Here is a 21,221-nt window from a genome sequence, read left to right as displayed (position 1 = left end):
GAGATGACGTACAGGATTCACTTTAAAGCAATGGTCCCTAACCTTTTTGGCACCAGAAACTAGTTTCGTGAAAGGCAATCTTTCCACAGACGAAGGGCTTGGCAATGGTTTCAGGATGATCCAAGTGCATTCCATTTATTGTGTACTTTATTTCTATTATTATTACATCAACTCCACTTCAGATCATCAGGCATTAGATCCCGGAGGTTGGAGACCCCTGCTTTAAAGTATTTCAGGAAAAAAATATATATAGTCATTTCTATTTTTAAAAACGTAAAAAAAAAAAGAAGAATGTAAAGTAAGGGTAAAGTTCAGGGATGGGGCAGAGAGTCAGAGAATGTATGCTGGTATCTATCGTGCATATGACCAAAATCCTATTCTTTGCACTCTGAAGATCAAAATGTTCACATCAAAATGGCTGCATCAAAATGTCCTGCTTCAGAACACACATCGAAAGAAAGGTCTCAGGGGCCCAGAAACATGACAAGCAGGAACAGAATGAAATTTAAGAGAGTCCAATTAGGTTCTGAATGACAGCCAGGCAGATACATGATGACAAACAGTGCCCTTCCTTCCTCCGGAGACAGGTCTATTCTGAGCCCAGAGTGAGGAAAGGGAGTGCATGTTATCCAGGGGATTTCACCACTGTCCTTCTGGTCCCCAGTTATCACCAACTGAGAAGCTCACCCAGGGATTAGGAGGGGGAGAATAAAACAGGAAGCAGAAAACAGATTCTGATGGTATCAGTCAGAATCTCAGCAGACAGAAGTCACATTTGACTGCAACTTTGAAGACAATTAAATATAGGAACTCCTTTCAGAGGTGCAGGCAGGGTCCCAAGTTAAGGATGCTGAGCTACCTGGGACCACCTACCTGCAGCATGCGCTCTTTACCTCTCTTAGCCTAAAAGCGCAAAGGGAGGCAATGTGGTGCCAGAGCCTCGTGAGATAAGTGAGGCTGCAGCTGCCACCAAGAGCGGGAGACATGGGGGGAAAGGCAGGCTACAGAGAGAATGCCCTCCCACCTCTTTCTCTCTTTCTGTCACCTCATCTATTTCCAGGATCTCCCAGTGACTGAAACAAACCAGAAACTGCAGTCATGGCAGCCCAGGTGATACAGTCTACCGAGGTCAGTCTCCTGGGTCAAAGAGCGGGGAAGGGCAAGTTGTCTAATAGACTAGGAGGCAGAGGATGGAGAATTCCTCCCATGGAGTAGATAAGCTCTTCAAATCTGCAAAGAGAACTTACGGCCATTTGATAAAATCTCTAATTCAGCTGGACCTACGGCCTCAGATCCTTAGTTAAAATGGGAATATTTCTAAGCATTTTACAGGTGGCCTGAGAACAAGTAATCAAAGATTGTTTTACAATTATATACACAGAACATTCCGTTAAGTAGTTCCGCCTGCTCAGACTTGGACTTGTAAATTAAAAACTTTTCTTCTACACAAAACACTTCCAAGTTACATGGACAGAAAAGTAGAGAAAGCTGGTTGTATTTTCCATGGGGCTTTAACCATCATTCTATTAAAGAAAAGTCAGAGTCAAGTTACCATGGGTGGAAACCCAACTCCAAGGACTGATGGGGAGGAGCATCACCTTGTGAGGCTATGGAATCCTTCTTCTGGCCAACTGGTCCCTGAAGGACTGACCTTTCCCTGCCCTCTGACGGGCAATTCCTATCACTGCTACCCTTACTCCCAGGGGCGTGCGGGACTGTTTTGGCTAGTGATGCCAATGCTGCTTCCTCCCACCAGGGGCTTTGCATCAAATGTGTCCTCTACACTTTACATGCTTCTCTCCATTCTCCTGCAAACTCCTACTTCCATCTCAATTCTCACTTCCCAAGGAAAGCTTTGCCAGCTTCCCTAATGAGCTCAAAAACCCCAAGGCACACTCCTGTAAGACCCAGAACGTGTTCTTCATGGAAGAACTTTCACATATTTTGGTATGACTCTGTCTTACCTGGCTGAATAGTTTCACATGGTAAGGACTGTGTGTGCCTTCATGTGCCATCATATTTTGGGGACCTTATGTACTGTCTGGCTCATGGGAGGCACCAATTATTGATGAATGAATGAGTCTTCACTACAAGAGAACATTCTTCCATTCAAGAATAGTCTGAATTTTGTTTTATTCTTTTAATAACACAATATTGTAAGGTGTTTTTTTTGTCCCCAAAACTAAATTACAGGGAACTCTCAATTAGCTGATAGTTTCTACCCCATTTTCTTATATCCTGTATAAGAAAATAACATTTAATGAGGTTTTAAAAAAAATGTTTAAATTATGCTTAAGATTCACATATATCCAACTTAATCTCATAGACTGTAATTTATATAACTGCTGTTTTAAGAAATTGCTTATAATTACTCCAGAAAAGAAACAAAAAAACACATACCCTGGGTCCTATTTACTAATGCAGGAAGTTAACCACACAATTCTTTAAAGGTTTTTAAGAGGAGCTGAAACCCAAAGGACTTTAGAATTCTCAGTTAATCTAGAATGAGTGGATATATTCTGGATAAGTGAGGTTTTATTGGAACTTAAGCCCAGTTTTAAAAAAGGTCTTAAAACTTTTATTCTAATGGTAAGCAATAAATTCTTCTATGAGTTCAATGCTTAAATGCCTCTTTTATGACTAATAAAATCGGTCAAATTTCCATTTTGTTTTATATCCAATTCAGAATCTGTTTGTCACATGTGTCAGGAGCTATATATTCATGTATCCTGTGTGATACCTTATTTATCTCTGAATCCCCATAAAGTTTAGTTGAGAAGACTGCACTTAGACATACTCAGAAAGGGTGCAGTGAATGAATGACAAGAGAGTAGAAAAGGAAGCTGACATTTGTTGAACACATTACGTGGTAGCTGCTATGCAAGGAGTTTTACATAGCAATGACAAAGCTTAGTAAGTTTTATGTCAGGAAAGTGAAAGTCGCTCACTTGTGTCTGACTCTTTGCAACTCCATGGACTATACAGTCCATGGAATTCTCCAGGCCAGAATACTGGAGTGGGTAGCCTTTTCTTTCTCCAGGGGATCTTCCCAACCCAGGGATCAAACCCAGGTCTCCCACATTGCAGGCAGATTCTTTACCAGTTGAGCCACAAGGGAAGCCCAAGAATATTAGAGTGGGTGCTATGCTAATGCAGACTCTATACGTGATCTCATGCGATAAGGTACTTTGCCCAGACACAGAGAGATTAAGTAATTTGTTGAAGGCTACACAGACAGAGCTGGGATTTCTTTCCAAGCTTTTAGCAGTGGTCGTTCTGCCTCCTCTTCCTGATCTATCTCATTTTATTCTTTTTTTTTTTTTTAAACTTTACATAATTGTATTAGTTTTGCCAAATATCAAAATGATCTATCTCATTTTATTCTTGACAATACAAGAAGCAGGAAGACAGTGCTCAAAATTCATCTTCAGACATGAAACCTTTACTATAAATGAAATGTTAAGTAGAGCTCAGTATCAGGCAGAATGAAAAAGAGCTGCTCTTAGCTTACCAGGGGGTGATGAACCTAGAATGCTACCCAGCCTCTCCAAGTTCTGACACTGCATTTGAATAAGTTCTGGCAATCTCTGCAGCAAAATTTGGTAAACATTATAAATTAAGAAACTGGACTTGAAATACCAAGATTTCCCAAGGTTAATCATCTAATAAATCATGGAGCAGTAACTTAAACCTTGATTAACTTGACTCCAATGTTTATTTACACATGTGGATAGATGGATGTTGCATAATAGTGATTTTAAAACATTTAAAACTAACCCCAAGTTCTCCTTGTATTTGGACAATTTTCACACAGAGAAAGATTTGGAAGTTTACACATTGTTTCTAAGTTACCCAATATAAAATACACCAGAAGATATGATTTCTTTATTAAATGAATGATAAAGTGGCAAACACTTGGCAAAACCTCCTGACTATACCAAGTAAATCCTGGATCTAGGATCACAAATGCAAAAAGGTGTTTTGATGAAACCAGGCTACTTGTATTCTTCTTTCCATGTATATGCTATGCACATATAACCTTGCAGTCAGGCTTTTTTTAAAAAAGAAAAAATATATACATACATGACCATAGTTTCCCACTACCTTTCCCAAGTAATGTCAGTTCTAGAACAACTTTGGGTTACAAATACAGTGTGAATACAGAAAATAGAAGCTTCAAAACCCTGTACTAGTCAAACTGCTATCCCTGCCCCTGTCTCTCCCCTTCCCAGCCTGGCTCTGCTTCACACTGAAAACCCGCAGTGGGGTGATGACCATGGTGATTTTCTCCTTCTCCCCACATCCCGCTTGCTATTCCCTCACTTTACTGTCTATTACTCGGATTCTCCCAAGGCTGAAGAAACTAGAGGACAGGAGAGCTCTTCCTTGTGCAGCTTCTGTTACAAGCTGGCTCTGCTCTCTCTGGGTCTCTCCTGCCCAGGTATGTATCCAGGAGTCACGTCTATATCTGGCAGATAATGAGAGCTCGTGCTGAACTCTCCTGAGGGACTTTCCATGGACTCTGCAAAGGTTTCCCAGAGGCTCTAGGTTGTTGTTTGTGACCCTCTTCCTGTGGAGGAATCTGCCTTGGACCTAACCTATCAGTATACCTGTCAGGATACCTATCAGTATCCTATCCTTCCGTTACCATAATGAACTAGACTCACAGTGATTCCTCCTTGGCTCTCTCCTCTGCAGAGTACATATCTGGTCCCTAGGAAACACATATCTCATGCCCTGAACAAAAATTGGGAAAGCAGGCTAGTTCCCACACAACTGGCCAACCTGTCTTTGCCTTGTCTTTTGGATTTCCTAGGGTGAGTCAGACCCCAGTGTGTGGACCAATCTAAAGTCCTCAGGCTTGATTCAGACATTAGGCCTCTGGGTCCCCCAAATGCAAGAAGTACAATTCAGAGCTCTCTGATTAGTCCTCTTGATGACCTCCTCTGACCTTGATGTTACAAGACAGTACTCACTACTATTTCTCCCAAAAGGTGGTGACAACTCATTGCATGACCACAGGTCTCTCCAAAGAAACTTTGTCTCTAATCTCCTCTGGACTCATATATTCAAAAGCCATGGGGCAGGCTCATGACAGTCTACATATGGAACAGTTCGTCTTTCAATAGCTAGTTCACAGGTGCCTCCGTGGAAACTGAGACAAGAAGAGGCCCATTCTAACAGCCAGTTCCCTACCTGCCCATACATACATGTGTGTATATGATATTCTATATCATATACATAGTAACAATTTCAACTAGTTAAGGCTGATATAAGAGCCCTGCTGCTGCTGCTGCTGCTGCTAAGTCGCTTCAGTCGTGTCCAACTCTGTGCGACCCCATAGACCGGCAGCCCACCAGGCTCCCCCGTCCCTGGGATTCTCCAGGCAAGAATACTGGAGTGGGTTGCCATTTCCTTCTCCAATGCATGAGAGTGAAAAGTGAAAGTGAAGTTGCTCAGTCGTGCCTGACTCTTAGAGAACCCATGGACTATAGCCCACCAGGCTCCTCCAGCCATGGGATTTTCCAGGCAAGAGTACTGGAGTGGGGTGCCATTGCCTTCTCCAATAAGAGCCCTAGCACTCCCTAATTCAGTAGTAATCATCAGCTCTCACTGATCACTGCTGGTTTGGGTGATCACCATCATTATAAAAGATTTTATAACCAAAAGCATACCTTGAGAATTTTCCATTTCATACATTCTCAGATTAGAAAAAATAAAATCTATTTGAAATATGCAGACTTAAACTAACTTTGCAAAATATTCCTTATACATTAAATTACTCTCACATTACTAGCTGTTGGTGACACCCCTGATAGTGAGTGCCCAGGGCTTCCTTGGTGGCTCAGATGGTACAGTGTCTGCTGGCAATGAGGGAGACTCGGGTTTGATCCTGGGTTGGGAAGATCCTCTGGAGGAGGAAATGGCAACCCATTCCAGCACTCTTGCCTGGAAAATCCCATTGGTGGAGGACCCCCAGTAGGCTACAGTCCATAGCGTCGCAGAGTCGTACACGACTGAGTGACTTTACTTTCTTTACATTTTTCAACTTTTACAAAAGCCCAGATGGTCAGAAACAGCTTTACCAAATTTGGATCAAATTTTTAATAGAATGATTTTTAAATATTTTTTAAACAATCAGCTCAGAGTTGTATTCTAAAAAGCTACTTAACAGTATTTGCAGCTAACAGAATATGCAATTACCAGAAAATTCTAGCGAAGTCCTAGTTCTTATATCCTAAGATGAGAAATAATGTGGAAAAACAATGTAAAAATTATATCAGATCAGATCAGATCAGTCGCTCAGTCATGTCCGACTCTTTGTGACCTCATGAATCGCAGTAGACCAGGCCTCCCTGTCCATCACCAACTCCTGGAGTTCACTGAGACTCAGGTCCATCGAGTCAGTGATGCCATCCAGCCATCTCATCCTCTGTTGTCCTCTTCTCCTCCTGCCCCCAATCCCTCCCAGCATCAGAGTCTTTTCCAATGAGTCAACTCTTTGCATGAGGTGTCCAAAGTACTGGAGTTTCAGCTTTAGCATCATTCCTTCCAAAGAAATCCCAGGGCTGATCTCCTTCAGAATGGACTGGTTGGATCTCCTTGCAGTCCAAGTGACTCTCAAGAGTCTTCTCCATATATATATATATATATATATATATATATATATATAAATCACAAAGTGAAAATGTGATATTAAATCTATTTTGTCCATGTCCATCTGAAAGCATTCTGTAAACTGCCTGAGTTTAAAAATAATAATTCTCTAATACACAGTTAAGTCAGATGTCTAACCATCATCCTTTATCTTGGGCTGAAAAATAAATTTTACATCTATTTACAATAAAATATAAGGTACTTCCAGACTCAATCCCTTTTAAGAGTTTTTCCTTCTATATATACTCAAAGATCTACAACAACCAGATTAATGAGCCAAAAAGTACATTTTAAAAGATTCTCTAAGAGGATCTTATAAAAAGTAGAATTTGATTATGTGTTAGGAGAGGAAATTTCTTTAACCTAGAGGGAGTCAGCAAATGTGAAATCACAAAAAAATATTCAGATTTTTGAAAGGAAAAATGATCTGAGAATCATCTCACCAATGATCTGAGAAGGAGGAGGGGTGAAATTACTTAATTACTCAGAGTAATGAAAGCTAAAGGGTAAAGATGGGGGGAAAACACATAAGATAACTGTTTCACTCGCTTCACTTGGCCTTGATTTACATCAGAACACTTTCTGCCCTGTATTACTCCAAACAATTTACCAAAAGGGAAAATATTCTTTCTAAGTAACCCAAAGCACAAGTAGCAACAACTGCAATGTTATCATACAGAAATTATGATGCTCTAGCTTATGTTTTAAATAGCTCAGAATTGCACATGCTCACGAAGTGGTCCTGGGTGCAGCAGGAGCTCTTCATTTTAATGCAACACTGATTTTCCCAGCAATTTTCCTCTGCCACCTCATATCTTTCTTTCATAACCCTACGTGGTCCTCCATAGAAATATCCCTTTAACCATGAACACTCAGGAAAACAAACCCCCCTATACCCGTGGAAAGGCATGTGAAAGAGTCCAGTATCTTTACTTTCTGCAGAACCAGGCAAAAAATATTTCTTTCAGGGTCACCATCCAATTGAGCTGAGTGTTTTAATATTGATACTCTGCAGCAGGTAATTTAATTCGTTTTTAGGAAGGATGAGAATTAAAAGCAACACAAAGAGTAATAATGAATCAGGGGTTAGAATTTTCTCCAAAGTTAAAAACTTTAAATATAGACTCCTTAAATTAGAAAGGGCCTCAACACTGAGGAAATCATTTTGCAGAGGGAAGTGAAAGAAACTGGAAGTGATCTGTCTACAGCCTCCTAGAAGGAATGATTCTCTCACCCCAGTCAAGGGTTCTTTCCATGACCATGCTTTTTCCTTTGCCCTTTCCTTCTGCTTCTTAATCTCTCTGACAAATGCTCAAAGCATCATTTAAATTAGTCCCCTATTCAAAATAACAAGGACTTGCCAAAGGAAGGCCAAGTTTGAGATACAGATTCCAATTAACTACCTCTGATTCCTGGATAACTCAAGTCTTCCAGAAATTGACTCCAGCAGCATGTGTTATTTATTTATACTCAACCCTTTTTCCATAAACAACTTGATATGTTTGCAGAAATATATAAAATGCAACCAGCTAAAAATGAATACAATGGGGAAATTATCACAAAGTGGGGGGAAAGAAAAGGATAAAGCTAGCCTGTTAAAAGCTAGGATCTCGTGGAAAGGACAAGTATTGATATTCCAAAAGAAATCTCCTGGAGAAAGTGTCTTACACCAAGAAAGTAACTTTTATAACTGGTGGCTTGTAGCAAATATCATAAGCAATGCCAACAACAATGACGTATCAGAGGGACTTCCCTGGCAGTCCAGTGGTTAGGACTCCACCCGTTGAATGCACACGGGTGTGGGTTCAATCCCTAGTTGGGGAGCTAAGATCCTACATGCCTCATGGCCAAAAGATCAAAACATAAAACGCAAGTAATATTGTAACAAATTCAATAAAGACAAAAAAGTTAGTGACCCACTAGAAATAAGTTGTGGGTTGAAATGAAATGTTAATAAGAGTTTGTGAGTAGGGATGAGGCAGAGATTTGTCTTTTAATGTCTTAGTATGCAGGAGCCTGGTAGGCTGCCGTCTATGGGGTCGCACAGAGTCGGACACGACGGAAGCGACTTAGCAGCAGCAGCAGCATGCAGGTTTTGGGTTTCTGAAGTACAGCATTCCTGAGCCTTGCAAGGTTAGAAAGAAAAAAAACTGACATGAGAAGAAAGAGGAGAAAATTACAGAGTAGGGGGAGACAGAGGAAACAATGACAGGTTGATGTCAACCTAGGCATCATTTGTTAAAGAATCAAAAATAATTTATAGCATAATTGGAGGCTCAAATTCATACATCACCTGAATTCAGTTGCACTTTCGCTATGTTATAATGCAATATAGTGTAAATCAATTGTCTCAGAATTTAAAATTAGAGCCCAATTACCTGTGTAAGGGAATCATAAATCCAACTTGTATTTTTCTAACAGGGTTAACAACTCGTGATGCCCGCTTAAAATCGAGAAAATCAATTTTCTGAGCTTAAGAGCAATTGTGTGTTGGTATTTTTTTCACCCTGGTCTACAGCCTCAGGTTGAAAGGCTGAGGGTAACGAATATAGTGATTGGGGGAGGGTAGGAGTCTCAAGTAAAGATAACACAGAGCATTGAATATGTTCAAAACACCAACCACATGCAGGAAAAACAGGAGCAGGGGCACTTACGTGTAACAGGCAGTCAGAACCTGGACACCTGCTATTCGGTGAAGGAGTAAAGGCAAAACACTCCTACTGTTTTTCCAGTTCAGCAAAAATTTCCCTAGGGCTAAAGAGGAAGATGAAATACTAAGTAAGGGCAGAGCTTGCACTCCTGCTAAGAGCATAACAGACCCAGGCCTGCCTGACTGAGGTCACACTTGCATGAAACCCAGAAAGTTCCCTCCCAGAGGGGTTTGCTGGCCTTCTCTTCTACTGAAAACATCTGAGGGAACACTGTGTGGAGAGCAGAGGGCAGTGGAATAAAGCTGCGGTGATGGAGGCAGAAGCAGCAGTAGGAACAGCCTTCAAGGAGGATGGTTCAGCACCGCGGGTGCCTATTCATATATCCTCCGTGCCCACCCATGATATCACACATACATGTATCTACATTCTGACACCGAAATTCCATCTCCATGAAATTCTGCATGAGAAACAATTGAACCAGGTTGCACACATATACATACAAGGTTCCTCATTGCAGTGTTGCTTCTAAGAAGTTGGAAGCAGACTAAAAATGCATCAAGGGGAATAATTTAAGTAAATTTAAGCAATTTAATGATGTACGTAAATTTTAGCATTTCACCCTACAGGGCAATACTATGCTGGAAATGCAGATGGTGATGTAACATTCTATGGACACGGCCCACTGTAAGATAACATTACAAAAGAGTGGTACTAGATATATTGATTTTGAATGTTGTGTATGTGTGCACAAGTGAAACAGACAGTCTGAGAGAAAATACCTTCACATGTTAGTTAAGGTCATTACTGTGTGGTGGAATGCTAAATCATATTTATTTTTCAAAAAACTTCTCCTGTGGGGTTGGATTTTTGAGTTTTAATTTCACAAAAATGGTAGGTATTCCTTTAATAATCTGAAAAAAACTACTATAACAGTTTCTATTTTGGATTTTTTTTATTAATAAGGAGGACAAGAGGAAGAGTAGCAATATACAGAAAAGGCAAAAGCCCACATGGCCCACGAGGCTTTCCCTGAACAAAGCACTAGCACCATTCCCAAAAAAGATTTCTGTTTTTACACAAAATTCCACTGACTATGCATATTATTGAGGAGGGGAAACAAATGCACCAAAACAAATCATCTGTCTACCTTACCTTTGTATTCCGTAGGTAAAAATACCCCAGTCTGTACTATGCTTCTGAGATAGCAAAGGATGTCCCTCCAAGACCCAAAATACAGCTAGAAATCTCAGCAATTGTGCCTTTTACACCAGGCTTATTAGTGTCTCTGTTTTTACAAATGGACGTGTAAATCTATTACTTCACAAAGCCAAAGTGCTCTTTTTAAAGCACAGAAAATAGCACAGTAGCATACCAGTAGAACGCATGCTTCTCACTGAGTCATTTCTGTATTTTAGTTTCACCTGCTCTATGCCAGGGTAAGATATCTGCAAACTCATAGCAAAAGAATTATAAGGACCTTTGAGACCATCCAATGCAATGCTCTCATTTTTCACAAGAAAAAACTCAGAACAGTCACCAAGTGAGTCAGTCAGGACTAAAACTGAGGGTCGGCCTCACAGTCTCCTGTTTTATCACTTCATCTCCAATTCCAGTCAAAGGTACAACTGTGTTTCCCCTTTCTAGAGAATCTGAATATTTTTGTAGCTAATGTTGACATAAATCAGACTTTGTGAGATAAAGAAACAGAGAGAAAAGCAGCAAACCTAACATAATACACCAGCTAGCTTTTCCAGATATATCTGAGAGATAGTTTCAAAAATGGAAAACACTCCATACACTGCTTTATACAATCCACTCTTGATTCTGTGATAGAAAAAGGTGAAGAGTTCACATGGAAAAGCCATCTGGGTCATTTGGTGACATTTTTAAAAGGTTTACTTTCAGACATGCATGATTTAAAGTGTTTTTCCAAGCATATTCAGTATAAAACACCCGGAAAATACAACAAAACATTAATGAGTAGAGAAAGAAAATATATCACACTATTCTACCAACAAAAGACAACCACAGTTAAAATTTCAGCATAGTTCCTTCTTGTTTTTTTTTTTCTTTTCAAATGGTTGATACCTTAATATATATGTCATTTCTAGATTTCCTTTTCACCTAAATTACATCTAAGCATTTAAATAGTTGAGTAACAGCTATTTGTAAACATCCTTTTAATGTATGGACTGTATTCCATGGTATAGATACGCCAAATTTTACATTCTTTTTCTATGTTGCATCATTTAGAGTTTTGCTATTATACATAATGTTATAATGAGCATTTTGAAAAATAAACCTCCATCTTAACCTTTGATTGTTTTCTTAATTTTAATTCCTAAAGTGGGGAATCAGTAGGTTAAGTATTACAAACATTTTAAAGTACCTGAAAGTTGGTACCAAATTTTCTTGTTTGTACCAAAGGTATATAAAAGTATTCATCTTATCATGCTTTCCCAATAATATCATATTTTAAAATCTTTGTTAATCTTACCCTATTTTAATTTGAATCTGTCATTGAACAGCATCATATATTTTTTACAAATTGTGTTTCTAATTTGGAACATCTACTCTTGAGGTCTTTGCCCATTTATCTACTGAGTAAGAAGGGAAACATTTTTATTGAAGATATCCGATTATGTTTTCTTTAGTAAATAAAATAAAATACAACTTTTAAGCAAGTTAATAGCCTTTCTGAATTCACTAAAGCCTAACAAAACAAAACGCCTTGTTATATCAGTTAAGAGACATAGAGAAAATAGCAGAACACTTTTTTTTCCCCCATAAGTATATGTTCTATGGGCTCCATTTAGTAAGTGATATGTTTATGCAACTTTGTGTGACTGCTGATCAAGCGTCAGATTAACAAACTGTTGAAAATAAAATGAAAAGCTGGAGGATGTGGCTTATGAAAAATCACTTTTTAATAAAAGAATGTGCTCTGGTTCACACTGGTGGACTAAGAAAATCCATTTTACCTCCTTTCTCACCCAAAGTTATTTCTAAATGATACGAAAGGAGCACAGAAGTGTTAACCCATAACCACAGAGAGAATGGGAAGAAGCCGTTAGAAGGTGAGTGATTTCAATAAAAGTCTGTTGACTTAGAAGCCACAGCAAAGGAAACCACGACTTAAAAGGGGGTTTCAGCAAAGGAGAGAGCATACCGCCTACCACTACCCCAGAAAACTCAATTCTCAGAAATAGTGAGTAAACCAGAGAGTGGAAAAGCTGAACAGAGGGTTACAAATTACAAGTCAGCATGCTACTGCTACTGCTAAGTCACTTCAGTCCTGCCCGACTCTGTGCGACCCCATAGATGGCAGCCCACCAGGCTCCCCTGTCCCTGTGATGCTCCAGGCAAGAACACTGGAGTGGGTTGCCATTTCCTTCTCCAATGCATGAAAGTGAAAAGTGAAAGTGAAGTCCTGTCCGACTCTTAGCGACCCCATGGCCTGCAGCCTACCAGGCTCCTCCGTCCATGGGATTTTCCAGGCAACAAGTCAGTATACATAACTTAGAATTCCCAGCCTCCTGGCTCTCTAGGTGGGTTAACCTAAAGCCACCACTAGGTTTAAGGCAGTAAACATTTGTCTGGGCAGAAGTTAGACCATTCTCATAGGTGTTAAAACTCACTCTGGCAAGTCAAGCTCCTCCCCACCCCATTCCCATGCACACACTCTAAACTTTGACCCTTTAAGCATGCCATTTACAAGACCCATCCACCTTCTGAGGGTTTGCAAACAGCCCTTATATTGCCTTATTCTTTTACATATAACTACAGATCACCAGAAATCTAACATGCCAAGAAAGGCCAACATAGAAAATAAAAGGAGAAAGCAAAATAGCGGAAAACACGACATCATGGAAATATGACAATTTAGGGAAAAAAGATAAAAACTTAAAAGAAAATCAGGGACTTGCCTGGTGGTCCAGTGGTTAAGAATCCAACTAGGATTCATACCCGGTCAGTGAACCAAGATACTATATGAGGTGGAGCAACTAAGCCCCAGGTCTACAGCTACTGAGACTGTGTGCTCCAGAGCTTATGTGCCAAAAACTAAAGTCCTTGCCAGCTGCAAGGAAAGATCCCACATGACACAAAGGAAAACCCGCTGTGACAACTAAGCTCCAGCACAGCCTAAATAAATATTTTTAAAAAATAATAAGTATTTTAAAATAAATATTTTTAAAATTAATGAAATCAGTTAATATATTTTTAAAAATAATAGAATAAATAAATAAAATCTTTTTAATATCCTCAAGAATCACTTGAGGAGATTTGGTAACTGAAATAAAACCAAAGTTATGTTTAAAAGGAAAAATCAGATAAAAAGAAGGATCCCTCAGGAATTATGTTCTTGTGCTCAGTCGCTCAGTCATGTCCAACTCTTTGCTACCCTTTGGAATGTAGCCCACCAGGCTCTTCTATCCATGGGATTTTTCAGGCAAGAATATGGGAACAGGTTGCCGTTTCCTCCTCCTGGGGATCTTTCCAACTCAGGGATCAAACCCATGTCTCCTATGTCTCTTGCATTGCAGGCAGATTCTTTACCCGATGACCCATGATTACCTAAGCAAAAAATTCAATAGACAGCTTAATGACAAACTTAGAGAAATCTCCTAGAATATATATTAAATGTACAATATGTGAGAAAAAAAATAAGATATATAGATGATTGATCCATGAGATCTAGGTGGGGACTAATGGAAGTTTCAGATGAGAAAAACAAAACTGGAGGGCAAGAAATTACAGAAAATTTCCCTGAGCTAACGGGAGGCATGCATCTTCAAAATACAGGAATCTAGTCAATGTCAAGGAGAATGAATTGTAAAGTGTTAGAAAACTGAGGTTAAAGAGAAATTCCTAATAGCCTCCTAAAAATACTCCCACTCCTCCCAGAAAAGGTAGCCTATAGAAAAGGAAGGATCAGAATAAGAGCAGAATCAGCAGTAGTAGTGTTGGGTGCTAACAGACAGTAGTGAAGAGCTAGAAAACAACCCATCTAAATGAGAGAAATAGAGATCTCATGAGAAAGAGGGAGAAACACAGAATAGAAAGTCCAAATATGAGGTGGCTTCCCTGTTGGCGCTAGTGGTAAAGAAACTGCCTGTCAATGCAGGAGACATGCATTCAGTCCCTGGGTCAGGAAGATCTCCTGGAGAAGGAAATGGCAACCCACTCCAGTATTCTTCTCTGGAGAATTCCATGGACAGACGAGTCTGGCTACAGTCTATACTGCTGCATAGAGTCGGACACGACTGAAGTGACTTAGCACAGCACAAATTTTGGAAAACCTGAAGATATGAGAGAGGCATGCACTCAGGAAAGGCAAGAGGACATCAGAAATCCCAGGAATATCAAGCACATGTAAGCTTATAAGAAAGACTTAAAAGATATATTACACACACTAGAAGATGGCTTGATTTTGACAAAATGACAAAGAAAAAGAATCCATTTGAACCTGACTCAAGACACAGGCTCCTCTGTGTATCACAGCAATTGTGACACTGAAATCATAGAAACCACTTGAGTTGGTAGTAAATAATTTAGCCAAGTCCTAATGATGCAAATCCTTTTCATTACCTACAATTTTGGAAAAATCACAAAGAAAGACCACGCTGGTGACAAAGCAAAAGTAAATTAAATTTGATAATGCAAAAATAATGGTATAGTTGAATGAGAACTGAAAGTGAAAGAGGGAAAAGAATAGTGAAGAAAGGGGTATGAGCACTCATACCTCATCTATGGTGAGAAGGTAAGGATGCTGACTAGCTGACAGACCTTGTGTCAGTGTGACCTTGAAGTGTCAAGACCAAAGATATGGAAGCAGTCTGAGTGTGTGTCAACAGATGAATGGATAAAGAAGATGTGAGATACATGCACACACACAATGGGATACTGCTGCTGCTGCTGCTGAGTCGCTTCAGTCGTGTCCGACTCTGTGCGACCCCATAGACAGCAGCCCACCGGGCTCCCCCGTCCCTGGGATTCTCCAGGCAAGAACACTGGAGTGGGTTGCCATTTCCTCCTCCAATGCATGAAAGTGAAAAGTGAAGTCGCTCGCCGACTCTTCGCCACCCCATGGACTGCAGCCTTCCAGACTCCTCCATCCACGGATTTTGCAGGCAAGAGTACTGGAGTGGGGTGCCATTGCCTTCTCCACAATGGGATGCTACTCAGCCATAAAAAGAATGAAAGTTTTGCCTTTTACAACAACATGGAGGGACTCGAAGGGTATTGTGGTAAGTGCAACAAGTCAGACGGAGAAAGAGAAATACTGTATGATATCACTTACATGTGGAATACAAAAAATAAAACAAGCTAGTGAATATAACAAAAATGAGACAGATACAGAGAACAAACAGTGGTTACAGGAAATAAGAGGTACAAACTATTATGTATAAAATAAGCTATTAATACAAGGATATATTGTATAACAAGGCAATATATCTGACATTTTATAATAACCATAAGAGAAGGGGACTTCCCAAGTGGCTTAGTGGTAAAGAATCTGCCTGCCAACGCAGGAGACAGAGGAGATGCAGGTTCCATTCCTGGGTCAGTTAGATCTTCTAGAGTAGGAAATGCCCACCCACACCAGTATTCTTGCCTGGAAAATCCCATGGACAGAGGAGCCTGGCAGGCTGCAGTCCATGGGGTCGCGACGAGTCGGACACGACTGAGCACTCACACCCTCCTGCATAAACGGAGTATAAACTTTAAAAGTTGTGAATCACTATACTGCACACCTACAACACATAATACGGTATATCAACTATACTTCAATTTAAAAATACATAAAGTTTAAAAATTAGAAGTTTTTAAAAGTTGGAAGAGCAATGGAAGTTGCATATAATATCCTGTTATTAGTGGGAAAATGTGAAAAGGTGATAAATAAGATAAATTTTCTTTCTTAGAAGAAAATCAGTATATAGCATCTGAAATTGATAAAAGATTAATTAGAAATATGGAGATAAAACCAGGAATGGATTACAGAGGGTGCTCAGTGGTAAAGAATCTGCCTGTAATGCAGGAGACCCGGGTTTGATCCCTGAGTCAGGAAGATCCCTTGGAGAAGGGAATGGCTACCCACTCCGGTATTTTTGCCTGGAGAATCCCATGGACAGAGGATCCTGGTGGGTTAGAGCCCACAGGGTCGCAAAGAGTCAGACACGACTGAGGGACTATCACTTTCACTTCATTTAGGTAGGGCAATAAGAAGGGAAAGGGTAGCATTAGGAACTGTCCATTTTCATTATAAGTGTTTCTGAACTATTTGATTCGTAAACTATGTGCTGGTTGTTGCTTTCATAAAAGCAAAACAAAAAAGAAAGTCATAAAAGGAGCAAGTGCACTATGTCAAGCTCTTTTACTAAAAACAAAAATAAATAATTGAACCTGGATGAAATTGTTGCTTCTGAGTGTCTGGACAACTCTGGAGAAATAGTGAGTTTTGTATAACTGGATTTATTTACAACAAGAAGGGAGCAAAGGCAGTGCACAGAGATGAGACACAATGTTTTTTTCCAACAGAACAACTGAGCATTCGGACTTAATGACAGGATGACATTTTGAGGTTTGGAGGGTAAGCACATCCTCTTCATTATCAAATCGAAGATTTTCCAGTATCAAAAGGGACCCTTCTCTCCATACTGGATTGTCCCTGTACACAACCCCTCTCCCCTCACCCTACAGGTCCCGTCACGAGCTTAAATAAAGATGAAAACTGAACAAAAAGTTTCCTAGTGCAATTGCATCTTCTCTAATTTTCTCAAGATTGCTGCCTCCTGGCTGTTTCATATTAATATCCCCAAAATGTATACCAAGTACATATTTTAATACCTAGCTAGGTACATTTCCCAGAATGTATTTTTAAATAGGCTGGTTGTGGGAAGGCTGGCAAGATACTAGTGATTCGATGTTGGGGCTACCACGCCCATATGTCTTGAAGGCCTGGCATCCACATTATTCAGAAAAGCCTGGGTAACATTACTGCACCCTGTGTTCACAGAGTTGGTTGGTTCTGGGTTCAATTACAATCACTAGCAGTTTAAATGATAGCTGCTGTGCTATAACCTAAAATAAATTGCTTTTCTCAAGAAGCCATGTAAGCCTTTGCACTGCAACTTAGCAGAGCTGCTGGTTTTATCTCATCTGAAATTCAAACAGTGTACAAAAGCTGGGCCTCTGAACTCCTGTTTTTACATTGAGTGGCATTCTTCTACATTCCAGGGTATTCTCTCCCAAACTTCTACCCTGGAGCTAGATTTATGGGAAAGCAATGTTTCATTTTTTAATGCAAAAAATCATCATTTCGGTTTTGTTTTTCTATTTAACTCTCACACTTTGCCTGGGTTCTTTTGAGAGAACTGTACTACTGGGGACAAGATTTGTTCTTCTCATTTTGATGGCTGGAAAGCTTATCTGCCACTATGGGCAAAGACAAGTGTGGGGACATCAGCACGCAAATGAATGCAGGTAACTCTGTGTGCATGCTGCTGCTGCTAAGTCGCTTCAGTCGTGTCCAACTCTGTGCGACCCCATAGACGGCAGCCCACCAGGCTCCTCCATCCGTGGGATTTTCCAGGCAAGAGCACTGGAGTGGGGTGCCATTGCCTTCTCCAGCATGCATGCTAAGTCACCTCAAGTCATGTCTGACTCTTTGAGATGCTATGGACTGTAGCCCTCCAGGCTCCTCTATCCATGGGAATTCTCCAGGCAAGAATACTGGAGTGTGTTGCCATGCCCTCCCCCAGGGGATCTCCCCGACCCAGGGATCAAACCCATATCTCTTATGTCTCCTGTATTGGCAGGTGGATTCTTTACCACTAGCACCATCTGGGAAGCCCAGGCACTCTGTACAAATATATCCCCTTTCCTTCTCTTCATGGGAAAAGGAAACAGTCAGTGTTCAGAACCTGAAGTAGAAATTCTGCCTTTTCCCACCCTCACTTACCCGTGAGTTTTGCCCAAAAGTCCATGGACTCAAGCTCACCAATATTCCCCTGAGCACATTCAGACCAGTGCCGCTGAAGGGATACACAGCTGTCTCAGCATTCCTCTGACAGAGATGACTTCTGGTGCCTCAGACGCCTTTCCACAAAGGCAATTAGAAAAGTTCCCAGCGTTCACCACATTCTTCAGATTTAACAAGGCAACATAATTAACGCTGCTGTTTTTCTGCCAGTCAACAAGAGAAAGTTGCCCTTCCAAGAGATGTTTTTCATGTTTACAAAAATAATCCATTAATATGTTTCCCTTTCAGATGTTTTCCTTCTACTGAGACTGAAAGAGCTTGGTTTGGGGTGTGCTATATGGTGTGTGCTCAGCAGCTTTTCTCTGAAAGGGGAAACTTCTTCATGTCCATCAAAAAGAACAAGCAGGACAAAAGGCAAAAGAGCAAGATGAACACTTTAGACCAGATTGAAACAGAACCACTGTGAAGGCAGGGAAGATCGATTTCTATCACATGCGTGGAGCCATGCCAAGGGGGAAAATGGAATGCCCCTCATGTGAATCCCGCAGTTCTGTGGCATGAATTCTTTGAACTTTGATAATCAGAGATTTAAGTATATTGGTTCTCCACCACGATCCTTATGGGGGAACTAGGAAATGGTGTGTGTGGTGGGCGACAGTGGTAGGGGGGTGATGTTCCAATGTCCCTGTAATTGAGGGCAATACTGATAACTGGAGGACATTCTAAATGTTGCTAAAAGTTCTGCAGTGTGTTATCTCCACACAGCATAGAACAGAACTGCCTAGAATGCCAATAGATCCCCTTTGGAAACGCTGACCGCAGTCGAGAAGGCAAGATGAGCTGACTGCCTGGGTCCTGTGTTTTCTCATTTTGCAAACCCTGGGCTCCTGGCAGATAATCACTAACTGATAGAATCAACTAGCGGTTTAAAGAAGGCAAGTCACTTATTAAGTCAACAAATACGTATTAAATTTCTGCTGCTTAAAGCACAATTTATACAATACATAGACCATAACTGGCCCTCTAACGAAGCCCGAAGTGTCATTTTCTCCATAACGGCCTTCCTCATGACCTCAACTAAAACTAATCTCTCGGTAAAGAGAGAAAATAACTTATTAGGGTTGTAGATGCTGGAACCAAAAATTCTTGGGTTCTAATCCAGATTCTGCCACTGACTAGGCTTGTGATTTTGGACTAGTTGCTTAATCTGTGTCTTGGTTTCTTGGAAAGTGGGAATAACATTGCTGCTTGGGGACAAAATGGAATTAACAATGATATAAAGTCATTAGAACAGTACCTGACACATAGTAAGTGCTCAAAATTATATGTATTCTTACATATAATTTTTAAAAGAGTTTTATAGACATAATTTTAATGGAAAAATGATTGAGCTAATTACAGATTCATATGCAACTGTAAAAAATAAATCATATCCTGTGTATATTTTATCCAGTTTCCTCCAGTGGTAATACTCTTCAAAACCATAGTATAATAGCACTACCAGGATACTGACATTAATACAATATACCAATCTTATTTAGAATTCTCCAAATCCCAGTTTTACTTGTACTCATTTCATTGTGTGTGTCTGTATATGTATCAAGTTCAAAACAATTTTATAACCTGTGAATCCACCACAGTCAAGATACTGAGCAGATCTAACACCACACAAAGATCCTTCATCTTGAGCTTTTATGACCTCACCCACCTTTCACTTCCCCTCCCTCAGCTCCATCCCTAAACCCTGGCAATCCCTAGCCTGTCCTCCATTTCTAAAACTTTGTAATTTAAATATATCACTTAAATGGAATCATAAGGTATATAATTTCATCACTTGTATGTGGAATCTAAAATATGATTCAAATGGACTTATTTAGAAAACAGAAACAGACTCACAACATAGAAAACAATCTTACGGTTACTAAAGGGGAAAGCAGGGAGGGACAAATTAGGAATTTGGAATTAGCAGATACAAAGTACTATATATAAAAACAGATAAACAAAAAGGCCCTATGTGTGGAACAGGAAACTATATTCAATATCTTGTAATAACCTATAAATGAAAAAGAATGTATACATGTATATGTATATACATGTATATACATATGTAGGAACGTATATACATGTATATGTATATGCATACATATATATATATATATCTGAAACACCTTGTTATCTATCAGAAACACAAAAACTGTAAATCAACTATACTTCAATCTTTAAAAATCGAAAAACAAAGAAACCCTAAACGTAAAATACGTAATTTATTGAGAATGGCTTTTTTCACTCAACACAGCTCTCTGAAGAATCACCCAAGTTGTTGACTGTATCGGTAGTTCATTCATTTTGATTGCTGAGTAGAATTCCATGGGTACCACAGTTTATTTAACCACTCATCTGTTAGAAACATCTGGGTTACTTCCAGATTTTGGCTATTATGAATGAAGCTGTTATGAACAATTATGTAACAAGTTTTTATGTGAACATGAATTTTCATTTCTCTGAAATCAGTGCTCGAGAGTGCAATTGCTGGGTCATATGGTAGCTGTATGTTTAGTTTTGTGAGAAACTGCCAGATTGTTTCCCAGAGCAGCTGTGTCATTTTACATCCCTGCTAACAACATATGAGTGAATAGTTTCTCTGCATCCTCACCAATATTTGGTGTTGTCATTATTTTTTATTTTAGCTATTCTGACAGATGTGAAGCGATACCTCATTATAGTTTTAATTTGTATTTCTCTGATGGCTGCTGCTGGTGCTAAGTCGCTTCAGTCGTGCAACCCCGTAGACGGCCTCCTACCAGGCTCCTCTGTCCCTGGGATGGCTAGTGATGTGGAATATCTTGTAGTGGGCTTATTTTCCATCTGTACATCTTCCTCAGTGAAATGACTATTCATATCTTGTGCCCATTTTCTAATTAATTGCTTGC

At 39.9% G+C, this 21,221-nt stretch overlaps 1 protein-coding gene across 9 annotated transcripts in view; it reads right to left on the bottom strand.

Moving 5' to 3' along the window:
• The window catches only part of FHIT (fragile histidine triad diadenosine triphosphatase), a 1,527,031-nt gene that overhangs the window by 923,132 nt on the left and 582,678 nt on the right, over positions 1-21,221 (bottom strand). For 2 of the 9 annotated variants that reach the window (XM_070777129.1, XM_070777128.1), the window contains one exon: positions 9,312-9,411. The exons of the other annotated variants lie outside the window; for them this stretch is intronic. The gene's annotated coding sequence lies outside the window, so the exon portion shown is untranslated. The remainder of the gene's footprint in view (positions 1-9,311; positions 9,412-21,221) is intronic. 9 annotated transcript variants of the gene reach the window in all.

The sequence above is a fragment of the Bos indicus genome, chromosome 22 (assembly GCF_029378745.1).
Source record: "Bos indicus isolate NIAB-ARS_2022 breed Sahiwal x Tharparkar chromosome 22, NIAB-ARS_B.indTharparkar_mat_pri_1.0, whole genome shotgun sequence".
NCBI lineage: Eukaryota > Metazoa > Chordata > Mammalia > Artiodactyla > Bovidae > Bos > Bos indicus.
This window is presented reverse-complemented; position numbering and strand designations above follow the sequence as displayed.